The sequence below is a fragment of the Lactuca sativa genome, chromosome 9 (genome assembly GCF_002870075.4).
Source record: "Lactuca sativa cultivar Salinas chromosome 9, Lsat_Salinas_v11, whole genome shotgun sequence".
In the NCBI taxonomy this organism is placed as follows: Eukaryota; Viridiplantae; Streptophyta; class Magnoliopsida; order Asterales; family Asteraceae; genus Lactuca; species Lactuca sativa.
This window is the reverse complement of record NC_056631.2, coordinates 143,648,726-143,663,459: the sequence shown is the minus strand read 5'-3', so window position 1 is coordinate 143,663,459 and position 14,734 is coordinate 143,648,726.

Genomic DNA, 14,734 nt, shown 5'->3' with positions numbered 1-14,734 from the left:
CACAGCAGCCAGTTCACGAGGTGAGTTTCCTTCCAGTAGGAACGGGTCTAAGGCCACAACGCCGGCCCGTTCAGTCAATAGTAGTTTCTGGACTTCGGTCCAATGCAGTAGTTAGTATGTTTGACGCCTTCGTGGCTCAGACAGGATTTATGTGTTTATGCTAGTTGATATGTTATGCTATGCTGTGTTCAGTTAGTCCGGACTTCGGTCTGATGCAGGGGACGGGGTCCCAGTCAGTTTCGGACTTCGGTCCGATGTAGGGGACGGGGTCCCAGTCAGTTTTTGGACTTCGGTCCGATGCAGGGGACGGGGTCCCAGATAGTTAGTCCGGACTTTGGTCCGATGCAGGAGACGGGGTCCCAGTCAGTGGGCAAGGCCCAGTATGTGCTTTATATGTATTGTATGGTATGTGGTAGTTTTGGGGAGCTCACTCAGCTTCGTGCTAACAGTTTCAGTCTTGGTTTCAGGTACTTCCGCAAGCAAAGGGAAGAGCTCGGGATGATGGCATCGCACACACCACAACTTCAGTTTTTGTCCTAGGAGTTGATTCAGTTTCTTGATATGTTTGGATACAGTTGTGATACAGTTCTTCTCACAGTATTTTATTATGGTTTTCGAAACACGCAACGTATGGTTTTATTATGCGATACTCAGTTTCATGGTTTTTTGTTATAATAAAAATTGAAATTTTTGGGTCGTATTTTTGGGTTGTTTCAAATCAACCTGAGGAGGAAACTCCTGTTGATGAGTTCGTACCTCTGTGGCGTTCCACAAGAGTTAGGAATCCACCTAAGCATTACTATGGTTTCTATATTACTGCGGAAAGTGATGCATTTATCAGTGATAGTACACTAGTAAATTTGGATGAACCTAAGAACTTTAAGGAAGCCATGGCAAATGGAAGGAGGCCAGTGACAGCGAGATTCAGTCCATGTATGACAATCAAGTTTGGAACTTGGTTGACAACGTACCGGGTCGTAAGACAATTGGGTGCAAATTGATCTTCAAGAAGAAGACTGACATGGATGGGAATGTATACACTTATAAAGCGCGACCGGTTGCGAAGGGATATACTCAAACTCTGGGAGTTCACTATGATGAGACCTTTTAACCAGTAGTGAAAATTAAGTCTATTAGGATTATGCTAGCCATAGTTGTATTTCATGATTATGAAATATGGAAAATGGATGTCAAAACTGTTTTTCTAAATGGAAAGTTGGTTGAGTATGTTTACATGAGTCAACCATAGGGTTTTGTCGATTCAAAACACCCTAATAGAGTGTGTAAGCTTAAGAAATCCATCTATGGAATGAAACAAGCATCTCGCAGATGGAATCTTTGTTTCGATAAGAAAGTCAAAGAGTTTGGTTTTTCAAGGAGCGAAGATGAGTCATGTGTATATGTTAAGGCTACTGGGAGTGTAGTTAGCTTTTTGGTATTGTATGTGGATGACATACTACTCATAGGAAATGACATCGCAACCTTGTAGGAGGTTAAATCCTAGCTTGGGAAGTGTTTCGCTATGAAGGACCATGGAGAAGCTGTATATGTCCTAGGGATAAGGATATTGAGAGACGGGAGTAAGAAACTAATTGGACTTAGTCAAAATACCTACTTGGACAAGGTGCTGTAAAGGTACAGCATGTAGGTTTCCAAGAAAGGTGACTTACCAATCCAGAGTAACGACAAAATGAGTATGACTCAGATCCCGAGTACATAGGCTGAGATAGTTAAGATAAGTCGAGTACCATATGCTTCCACTGTAGGCTCAATCATGTATGCTATGACTTGAACTCGCCCTGATGTGGCCTTTTCTTTGAGCATGGTCAACAAATATCAAGGGAATCCGAGCAAGGCTCAGTGGACAGCGGTGAAGAATATTCTCAAGTACCTACGGAGGACTAGGGACTGGGTCCTTACCCTTAGTGGGAGTGATGACTTGAGAGTTGTGGGGTATAGTGATGGTAGCTTCCAGACTAATAGGGACAATTTCTACTCTCATTCGGGTTGGGTCTTTACCTTAAACGAAGGAGCGATTACGTGGAAAAGTTCCAAGAAGGAAACTGTAGCTGATTAAACTTACGGATTAGAGTACATAGCATCAAGCAAGGTGGAAAAGGAGGCAATATGGCTATAGAACTTCATTGGAGACCTTGGAGTTGTACCAGCTATTAAGGAGCCTATGGAGATTTTATGTGATAATGAGCATGCAGTTGACTTAGCTAAGGAACCAAGGGATCACGGCAGATCCAGGCACATCGACAACAAATACCATTTCATTAGACATCGGATAGAAGGACTCCTCATGGTAAAGAGGGTATCATCGGATGAGAACCCAGCAGATCACCTCACGAAGGGACTGTGTAGGGTTAAGCATTTGCAGCATCCGAGGTGCATCGGGCTGAAGGATGATATTAGTTTTACCGATTAGATAGCTATTTCTGAAACTTGTAAAATGTAATTGACATTTGATGATTAAATAAAAGTTGTTTATTTATAAGTAAAGTGTTGCTATCCTGTGTCAATTGGTTACTATTGTTTCAATTTTGCATGTTTTAACTTCTAGAATAATTACTTTATTCAAACTCTCCACTGTCAGTCATATGTTGGAAGTAGATTTGAATCAAGACTATCATGAATTCGGCTTGTAGATGTCTAAGGTGTTAGACATAGGAAAAGTTGCTACAACATTCATGAGTGCTCATAAATTTTGAGTATTGGATTCAACCCACGCTCACTTGTATCACTTCATGGAATTTATCTTGAGTGATCGTGAGACGGTAATATCATATGACTTCAAACCTAGAGATATGAGTTGTTGACTATGATTTGGTTGTGTATTGATTGTACTAAAACGCATCAGTAACTCGATGTTATAAAACATGCTTTTGTGTATGATTCAACAAGTAGTTAGTACAAACATATGAGTCGAAGTTTATTTGTTCCTTCTAGTCCTTGGAGGATTACGTGCAATTATATGGGCCCCTCGATCATTTTGTTTTGACCGATGTAGCGGTCCTGGTCAGAACCAAATTGATGTGTTTAGTTTAGTTCTATGTCAAACAAATCGGAAATCGGGAAACAAACTGCTGGAGAATAAGTACGACATTGTTCCATGTATTTGTCCGACTGATATATAGAAAAGAGGATTATATGACCACTTATCTTAAATGGCGCATCATCATCTTAGTTCTGCAAGACCTTGAAAGAGCTACAATTGCTGGTCGATTCTTGAAATCATACCTGTAACTATAGTTATTAGACTTATCCAAGTAGGAGATTGTTGGATGAGGTGTCTAAGTCCATAGCTATATTTAGTATGTACTTGACCCGATTTGGCATGGTCCATTTAGGTTGCATGACATCATAACAATTGGATAGACAAAATGAGAAAAGGGACACTTATGGTTTGTTAATATATTATAAGTTCTAATATATTAGTCATATTATTTAATTAGTATTGATCAAGAATTAATTTGGAATTAATTTTGTGATAAAAAAGAGGCTAATTAAATATATGGGAATTGATTTGTAAATCATTCATTCTTATATAGTGGGCTTATGGTCCGTGATTCACTAGATTGGGCTAGGACCCATTGGGTGCACCATGGATGCTCCATGGAGGTTAAAACCCATGGATCATGGGGGAAATGAAAACCCATGCACATTAGAGTTTACATTGTGTAACCATACATTTAACACACTATAAAAAGAAACTCATGGTAAGCAAAATGGTGCACTAAGACAAGAACAAAGAGGGCTAGTCGATTTTGAGTGAAAATGTTCTTTTTTCAAGCTATTCCAAGAGTTGTGGTGTTGTGTGAAACATTTGAGGCATCACATTTGGGGTGCTAGGCTCACAAGGTCTTATAGAATCCAAGATACAAGAAAGGTATGTCCTTCTACTAATTTTTAGATTACAAGTATCCCATGCCATGCTAGTTAGGATGAGAACCTTGGAAAAATCAAATTTGCATGAATATTAGAGAAAACATAAATCCAAGGTTTCTAGGGTTGTATGTATCATAGGAGTGTTAGAATGCTCAAAACCCATCACATCCACCGACCAGTCAACCTATAAATACCACTCATTCGTCATTCATTAAACACTTTTGTAGCGAAATTTGTAAGCGAATGCGTAGTGACGTGCAATTATATAAGTACATATTAACGTCAGTTTACATATAGAAGTACTTCTACAAATGATTATTTCACTATTTAGTTATTTGATTCTTTATTTACGATACCATGAGTATAAAATGAGGGTCAATACCTAAATTGAATTGTCGATTTATAATATGGTGCTATTATAAACTCAACGACACCTACTTTTATTGTTGAATTCCTCGGCAGGATTCTTAATCCGGTCAACGAGGCTTATAAACTCTAATTTATGGAATAACTAAAGGATATCAATCGAACGAACGATTTACAAGGTTAATCCATTTAGTAGTTGTATTATGATACTCGATGAATCGGGTAAGAAAGAGTTACATGATTCGGTTAATGGTTGAATAAAGCACCGACATTGCGGATGTTATAATAAGTCCATATAAATTCAAAGGAACTTTCTATATTGTCTGAATAGGTTGGTACGTGTGGTAGGTTGGAGAGTATCGTGGGACGTGAACCAAATTAATAGTTAGTAATCACTAACTAACTAGGAGAGTAAATGCGAATTTTCTCGGTACAATGATGAATATAATGTTTATGCGATGTGTTTTATGTGAATCAGCAAGTCTTTGAAAGGAAAAGGTGTTGAACATGATTGGATAAGTTCCCAACATTTTACAGTTCTTTTTAAAAGGGAACACCAATAATCTAAACAATAGCTTGCCAAGTGTTAAACAATATCAAATAAATTTTTAAAGAAACGAATGGTATTGCTACTTATTTGTTTTTATTTGCTTTGAGTTAAGTGGTTACTCTTGGTGAGTTCTAGAGATTTTAGTGATAAAGGAAATTTGGATATTTTAATTAAGATTTGGTTTGGTTTTGAAAGCTCATGATGAGTTTTCATGGTTGATGATTTATGATATTTGATTTAGAACCGATTTTAGTCACTAGTGTGTTATTTGATAAGGTTTGGTTTCTCCTGATGACCTTTGATGTATTGAAATGATTGCATTCATTGCTTTCAGCATATAGGTCCGGAGACAGTTGGGAAAACACTACTAGGATGGTACCTCCCATCTTGAAGTAGTGATAGTAAGGAAGGCGTGTTATAAACAGAGCCTGAAAATGTGTTTGAAATATTTTACCAAGTCAAAACCCATGTAAGTATGTAACTCATTAGTCTTTTGATTTACGTAAATTGTGTTATCTACTAAAGTAGAGAAGAGTACGGACAATGAAGATGACGAAAGCAAAAAAGAAGGTTTTAGAATCATTTTCTCTTTTAACTGCCCCTTTTGTTTAATCACTTTATTGTTTCAAAAGTTTTTTTCTATTTAAATTTAAATGAACTTCATTGCAGTATGTTGAGCGTGTACCAATTGCAGTGGATAAAGTGATCCATATAGTTACTCCCGAGGTTGAGAAATGATTTTAAAGAAAATGGTATCATTTACATAATACGGTCACTATTGCAGTTAGAGACTTTACTATATAATACCAATGTTAGAAAGATATAAGGGTTCCCTAGTCCCTATTATAAGCGACAAACAAAAAGTCGTATTTTTTAGCAATCTCTTTCGGTTAGAACAATTTCTTTTTCTTTTTTTCTTTCTTGCATGCAGGGCGTTCTTGAATTATTTAACTCAAATTTTGTGGTAAAGGGTGAGCGAGTGATTACACGAATATACCTAAATTTCTAGTCCCATCTCACGAAAATCCTTGTGTTTTCAGTTTTGTGGAATCTGTGATTAATTAATGTGGTACGTAGAAAGTGTTCTACGGTCTCTAATACAATATATATATCTTTGTAGAACTAATGGAGTATGTTTATAGGTACATTAGAGTAGCACATAAAATTTATGTAATATAACTTTTCGATGTTATTACTGTCACAAGTCCGGATCACGTACAAGTTACTAGTAAAGTGTCGAGCTCAGGTTTATAAAGAACTATCCATATCAACTTGTAGAAGTGATGTTTAACATAGAAATGGACCATCGATTCAAAAAGATATTATGCAAGAAGGATCCTCACATTTTGGTGCATCCACATTGTTCAACCCAATAAGGCTTGTAAACTTGTTTCTAGTTGTGAAGAAAAGTGGACTCTAAGTGAATCAATGTTCATAGAGATTTTATTTCATCGTTTACATATTCATGTTGAAGGGATTCTACTTATATATATATATATATATATATATATATATATATATATATATATATATATATTAAATATTCATTCCACTTCAACATATCATTTTTCTGGTTGCTTACATTTTTTGTTAGTATTGAGTACTACCGAGTGAGTGAGCTTAAAGTTTGTGCAGACTTTCAAAAGGCAAGCGCCATTGTTGTTTATATTTTGGTTTTACTTGATAGTATACACTCTACTATGTCTTATAATCATTCCTTTTCCAATAGCTAAAGAGTATCGATGGCCTCAAAAAGGTCTACTTATAAAGCCTGTGAAACATTTCAAACTGATTTATACACTCTACTGTCAACTTTCACTAGGGTGATCTTGGGAGTTATCAATCCGAAAAATGCAACTTGATTTATACTAGAATATTGAATTATTATTGTACATGTTTTTTCTCCCAACTGAATTCTTTTGTCGCTTCGCCCAAAACTGCTATTTATAGTAATACATGTTCCTTGTAAAGAGTTTGTTTGCAAGCCCGTAATGGAATCACTGTCTTATATTCGGTTCAGCTTCCTGGTCGAATTAAAGAATAAGAAAAAGATGTGTACTCAAAACCTTTATTAAGATCTATGCCCATGTTATATATTTTTTATGATTGATATATAGATATGAGGTTTCTGTATTTTCGGTGGCAACAAACTATCATAACTTGGTAATCCTTGTGGAGAAATTAGCATAAACTTCTGTTGTCATGATCCATGTTTAGTGGTAGTACTAATGTGTGTCACTACAATTATTAATTAATATTCCTCAAACGTCAGGCTAAAGTTGATAGCCAGTGATCCAAAGGTGTTAACAAAATATATATATATATATATATATATATATATATATATATATATATATATATATATATATATATATATATATATATATATATATATAAATTGTCCACCCTTAGGAACAGGTCCTAAGGGAATAGGTCCACATATTTGTTGAATATCTAAATTGGTCACATTGTTTATTGAAATTGCAATTTGGTTCTTACTCTATTCCTATTGATTGAACTTTTTAACTTTTTGATTTTTTTTTTCAAAATCTATCACCGCTACCTGTTATGTTCTGGCCTACTCCAATTCTTTTTCTTCCACGTTCCCTTCACCGATTTCGTCACCCACTAATTTCTTTTGATTCTCTCCACCGCCTCATATACTACTCATTTATCTCTTCTGATCGATTTCATTGTTTCATCATAGAAGGTCACCATCGGTTGCTTCCCTCTCCTTGTACAACTTCGCTGCATCTCATTCTTCCATTGTTCTGCTTTCCGTATTCCATTCAACCTCCATCAGCTGATGTTTTATACATAAGTAGCCCACTTCCCTCCTTCGCTTCCTCACCATCTTCTCTATCACTCAGTCAATATTATTTTGTTGCTATTCGAGTTCGTTTCTCATTACACTGTGGTTTTTGATCCAACACAGTTTTACTCGATTGAGTTCCTCAAGCGACAAGGGGTTGATTTTCAGATGGATTACCACTGTGGGATAAACTACTTCAAGGATTGCGTATCTTACCTGTGTATTGTCTGTATCAGGACAACCAGAAGAAGCAAAAGAAACGACATGGCGACTTCTGTGACCTGTTACCCAATCAGGTATATTAGCATTTGAGTTTATTTTTTTGACATAGAACACCATCTTTTTTTCCTGTGTTCTGTCAATTTCTTTTGATATTGAATTAGGAGACAACTATTCATGTAACTGGGGTGATTTTTAGGAAACTTTCATTATGCATTCCGACTGCTCGATAGAATGCTTGAACCAGGTCTCTAAATTTTTTTGTCTAAATCTTTTTATCCAAGTTTAGATTTTTTTTAATTGACATGTAACTCTACAAGAATCAAATAGCCAATCACCAATCTATTGGCTTAAAACCATGAGCCCATGTGAAGTATAAGAATCAGATAACCAATCACCAGTCTATAATAATTTTCTTTTTTCGAAGTATAAGAATAAGGAAAATGTGGTGTTAATTTTTTTAGCCTCTCACAGATGGTTCAACTAATGGAAATGACAAAATTGGGCCAATGTTAAGGAAAAGATTGATGCCTATCTGGTTTTCATTCCACGTATTCTTGGTATTTCCGTTATTCACTTAACGATTCCAACATTTCAGATTCCATGTAGTTACCTGATATTTCTTAATTTTAAATTTTCTCTCGACTTACTTGCTTCCTTTTATAAGCATTTTGTGTTCCGTTTCTTTCAACTATACTTGGGGTTTGTTGCCTCTAAAGAATTCACTTACAACCTGTGATTGATGGGTTTTGTAAAGTGAGAGCTTTGGATGATGGTAATGTGATTTATAAAGAAATGGAGGAGAAAATGGTAATCTCGATAAGTTTACATTTACTATTTCAATAATTGGACATTGTATGAAGTATAGAAAGTTCCTTTGGGGGTACCCTTCACAAAAAAAGATGCTTTAAACAGTAAAATTGTGGCGGTGTTTTACATATAGTATCATTTATTTTTTATAGTTTGCTTCTTGAAAGTGGTTGTTATGGGTTTAAGTCAGTTAAAAATTGTATCTAGAATGCAGGGGTATAATGGGTTGTTTCAAAAATTAGGTCTTCTGTTTATCTCCTACCATTATATTCATGTAGTTTGAATTCTTGCCTTAATTTCTTTTTATTGGAACTCATATATGCATAAAGCTTAATTTATTTACTTACCAAGCAGGTAAAAACATTTAATGTTTCTAATTTTTAGTGATTAGTTTAGTGTTATCTTGCCCATGTGTTTCTTTAGCTGTTGTGCTAGAAATTAACACAAATCTAGCAAAGGTTCATGAGATTTTTACACTTTTTTTATTGGTTGATGCTTTTTAATGTATTGATGCAGGGGTTTTCAAGATCTGACTTCGATATTCTTGTAGATATGTATGATTTTTAATTCAATTAAGATTTATTTTCTACTAAGTCTATTTTTTGGGGATTTAAATTGTTTAGCTTTATACAAATAAATGTTAATTTCTAATTTGTATTTAAAAATGTAAATCAATCAATTATGTGAAATATATTACATATTCACTGGCAGTTGAATTTGGTAAACTTTCTTGGTAATTACATATTATTTATTTTAGGCATTTATAAAGAGCTTCATGGGAAAGTAAAACTGGAGGGGTAAAAGAGGGAAAAGAGTTGTATGCTAAGATGATTGAAGTTTTGAAAATAGGTGTAAATGATGTCGGCTTCAGTTTTACTGCAAGGATGCCAAAAAAATTCAGGTAATTCTACATTAACTTCATTCATGTGATTCTAATCCCTTTAGAAAATAGAATTGTACTTACATTTTCTTACCAATAATAATAATATATGACAGCTAAGTTACAATGCCCTTTAACAACACGTTGTTTTTTTTTTCTCAAGAGGACTGTAAATTCAAGGAAAATAGAATGATCATGTGATGTATAATAAAAATGATTTGCTCTTTGTTACTAAAGTTAGTAAATTACTTACAAGGTATGTCTCATTTTTCCATTTTCTGGTCACAAACTCGAACACCTCACGATTTTTTTTTCAAAGGTTGAATGTTGAGGTTGGATGTGTTTACTTGTAAAAGGTTTTATAACAGAGGGGGTAATCTCGGTTTTTTTTGTAGTGCTGTGGAAAAAAACAAATGCAGATTTCATATGGCATCATGTATGGTGATGGGGAGTCAACTAAGCCTGCTAAAAAAATACTTTGAAGCTACCACCTATAAGTATCTTCTTTTATTATATCAAGATAGTTGATGGTGTCCATCTCTAATTGCATAAAACTGCGAAGCCTAAATGTTTAAGGTCGGTAGATCCAATGGGAAGAGGAGACGGGCTTTGGAATGTGATAACTTAACCCCCAGTATCACCCCGATGATGGAATTGGATGATGATGCCCCCTACCTCATACAATTCCTCTGCCAGAATCCCCTCCTGCACCATTTGAAGAAAACCAAACTGACATTAATACCCCTCCTCTGCACCAAAACATGAATACAGAAGGGAGTCCCCAAAACCTCCAGACGTCGGAACTAGTTAAAACAGCTGAAATAGGAAAGGAATTGGGATTTGACATTAGCCCCGATGATCCTATCCTTCATGAAGCCATTGGAGAAGAAGGTGAGAGCTTTATACCTCAATGAATTGTGTCGGTCTGAATGTGAGGGGAATCGGTGAGACACACAAATTCAGTTGGGTGAAGCGACTTAAGGTGCGTAATAAAATATCATTCCTGGGACTCCAAGAAACTCAATTGACAAACACTGATGCTATCGATGTACATGGGTGCTGGGATTCAGACGATTTTGGTTTCTCTTCAATTAAATCATCTGGCAGATCAGGTGGACTGTTGAGCATATGGGACGTGAACATTTTTGAGGTAAAGGAAATAATCAAATCAAACCATTTCCTGATAACAATCGGTGATTGGGAATGGATCCCAGGGGATACGATAGTTGTCAACGTATATGGTCCTCACGACCTAGTTGAAAACAAAAAATTATGGGAAGAATTGCTACAGTCGAAGAAGGAGAGACAAGGAACATGGGTCTTATTTGGGGATTTTAACACATTTAAAAGACTTGATGAACGAATTAACTCTCAATTCTTTCACTCCTCAGCATTCTATTTCAACAGATTCATCTCTGAAGCAGGCCTTCAAGACATTAGAATGGGGGGGGGGGGGGGGGGGGGGGGAGAGCAGATATACTTTTTTTGCCATACTGACATGAAGCTTAGTAAACTCAACAGGTTCCTGGTATATAGCAACTTTTACCAATGTTTTTCCGTCTACCTCAGTCACTGCCCTTCCAAGAGAACTATCAGATCATAGCCCGATAATCCTCCAGACATCCTTTCCGGATTTTCGGAAACCCCCATTCCGGTTATTTAATTCTTGGCTCAATCGAGAAGGTTTCAATGAGGTTGTAAAAAAGACCTATGTTCGGTGCTCCAAATATGTATATGATGGTGAAATTGAAGTATCTAAAAAATGGGATAAAGAAATGGCGAGCTACAGATCATCCTAAGGAAGTGAAAGAATTGCAGGAAACAAAAAGAAGAGTTCATGAGATTGAACTAATAGCAAAAGAACGAATGCTTTCGGAAGGTGAGATAAGTGAAAGGAGGGAAGGCTTCCAAAAAATAGCGAAAATGGAGAGGTTCATGGTCTATGACATCAAACAAAGGGAAAAGATTAAGTGGGTAATTGATAGAGATGAGAATTCATCCTTCTTCCATGGTTTTGTCAATAACAAAAAGAAAAAGAATAGGATTGCAGGTTTGCTTATCGATAACCAATGAATTACAGACCCAGAAACAATAAAATCGGAGACTTTCTGTGTTTATCACGAGAAATTTCGAGAAAGGTGGCCATCCAGACCAAAGTTCTTTAGCTCCCGTTTCTCTACCTTAGACCTGCTGGCAAGCTCAAGTATTGAAGCCCCGTTCACAATTGAAGAAATAAAAGAGGCAATATGGGCATGTGGGAATGAAAAAATCCCAGGCCCTGACGGCTTCTCATTCAAACTTATAAAACGAGATTGGGAGATAATGAAGCACGACATAGTGAATGTGGTCAAGCACTTTGAAAGATACGGAGACATCAACAGGGGATGTAATGCCTCATTTATTACCCTTGTCCTGAAGATGAAGGACCCGCTCACAGTTGGGGATTACCAACCGATAAGCCTCATTGGTAGCATGTACAAGATCATTGCAAAACTGCTATCTAGTAGGCTAAAAAGCGTCATTGGTGGGTGTATTGGAGATGTACAATTGGCCTTCCTTGAAGGTCGGAATATTCTGGAAGGACTATTAATAATCAATGAAATGTGCTCATGGGCAAAAAAAATCGAAAGAAAAGATGCTACTGTTTAAGGTAGACTTTAATAAAGCCTTCGACTCGGTCAATTGGGAATTTGGAATGGGCCGTGGAAAATGGAGGGGATGGATACAAAGCTGTTTAAAAATCCCAACACTGTCGGTCTTACTTAACGGGTCCCCGACTAAGGAATTTGGAATGGGCCGTGGAATAAGGCAAGGGGATCCTCTATATCCACTCCTCTTTCTAATAGCGATAGAAGGGTTGCATATTGTAATGGAAGAGGCTTGTGCGAAAGGTATCTTCAGAGGGATGCGAATCCCTAATAGTGATCTATGCATCTCACATCTGCTATATGCAGATGATGCCCTATTCGTAGGAGAATGGAGCGATGATAATATAAAAAACCTTACAAGAATACTCCGGTGCTTCCATGTATCTTCGGGACTAAAAGTAAACTTCAATAAGTCAAGGATATTTGGAATTAGTGTGGATCGGCAGGAAGTAACAAGCTTGGTGGAACCGCTAGGATGTAAACAGTCTGATCTTCCATTCACTTACCTTGGTGTACCTATAGGGGAAAACATGAAATAGAAAAGACATTGGATGCCGGTGAAAGAAAGATTCTAATCCCGATTGAATCTATGGAAGTCTAAGACCTTATCCCTCTGGGGTCGTCTAACATTAGCGAAGGTTGTTCTTGGCATCCTTCCTACCTTTTATTTTTCGTTGTTTGTTGCTCCTACAGGTGTTATCAAGAAATTGGAAAGCATAAGACGAAGATTCCTTTGGGGAGGTACGAACGAGCATAAAAAGATCAATTGGGTGTCATGGCAATCAGTGACTGCTCCTAAGGAGATTGGCGGCTTAGGAATGGGCTCACTCAGGGCTCTCAACCTGTCACTAATTACGAAGTGGATATGGAGGCTCAAAGTGGATAATTCAGGTCTATGGAGCAAGGTTATTAAAGGAATTCATAATCTTCATAACAAACCTGCACAACTTATCTGCTAGAAGACACTACCTGGAGTATGGAACCGAGTGGCCAGAGTGCAAGAGGAATTGAAAAAGTTTGGAATTGACATTGATAATGTAATAATGAAAAAAATTGGATCCGGAGATGATACCATGTTTTGGCCACTGAAGAATTCCTTCCCAGAGGCATACAAACTAGAATGTCACAAGCACTGTAAAATCAGTGACCGTCTTCAGCATGGTGTCGTTAACTGGGAATGGAAATCAATACCAAGAATTGTGGATTAGATTAGTGAGATTAACATGCTCACTACCACAGTCCGTGATTTTCAACTTATGAATGGAAGAGATAAGTGGATGTGCACACTATCTAGTGATGGTGTTTTCTATGTCGATGCTCTTAGATTAAAAATTGATTGCTGGAACATGCCATTGGTGGAGACTCCCTTAAGATGGATTCATGAGATCACATTGAAGGTGACTTGCTTTATGTGGAGGGCAAACCTAGACAGAATACCAACCGCATGCGCTCTACTCAAACGAGGTATTCAACTAGAATCCCCCCTATGCACCTATTGCGAAAATGAAGAAGAGGATGCATCCCATGTGATTCTACGATGCCCAATGGTTGTGCAGGTTTGGGAATGGGTGTTCCGTTGGTGTGACATCTCAAATGTTCAATTTGGATCTGTGGAGGAATTATTGAAATTTTCAACGCAATGGGGGACGTGTGCAAAGAAGAGAAAAAGCTTAATTAGTATTTGTTACGGGACGGCATGGCTTATTTGGAAAGCAAGGTGTGATTGGTTCTTCAAAAAATCTAGAATATCTCCGGTTAAGGTGGCAGACTTGGTGAAATCCACAGTGTTTTCATAGATCAAATATAGGAGAGAACATTGTAATTTTCAGTGGATTGAATGGTGCATCAATCCTTTTTTGTGTTTGTAATTTCTTCTTGTACTCTTTGCCCTCCCTAGCATCTTGCTAAGGTATGGCCTTTTTTATGATATTTGCCGTTTCCAAAAAAACTAAAGAATTGATGATTACATATATTTTATTATTATTTTTTTTTCTTCTTTTAACATTGAGATGCATATAACACAACTTTACGTGTATATCTGTTGTATGTTGAAGCTTCTAAATATAATTGTTCTTTTACTTTTTTCAACCTCATTTTTTATATTTTTCGTAAATTATTGCATATTACCTTATTAACAGTTTAGTAGATAATAATGGAAATAAAAAGGTAAAGTTTATAATAGCATTTTTTTTAAACCACGTTTTTTAAAAAATACAGTGTTAAAGGTAGGTAAACAGTTTTTTTTAGATTATTGTATGACCTCTATTTAATCGTTCCATTCCCTCGTTAATATGTCATTACATTCACATTTTTCATGTCATTTTTCAATGGGTTATTAGCTCGTCTAGTTATGCATTTTTGTTTACTATGCTCAAGAGATTTGAAGTATGTCAAAATTTGGTCTATTTTTCGTTTATGACTGTGGTTAAAAATGAAAAAAAAAATAAATGAAAAATATTGGCTGCCATTGTTGACTGTTAGATTTCTCTACATACACGATTTGCTATCTATGGAAGGATAAAATTAATTTCATTCTCTTTGTTTCATGTTATAGAAAA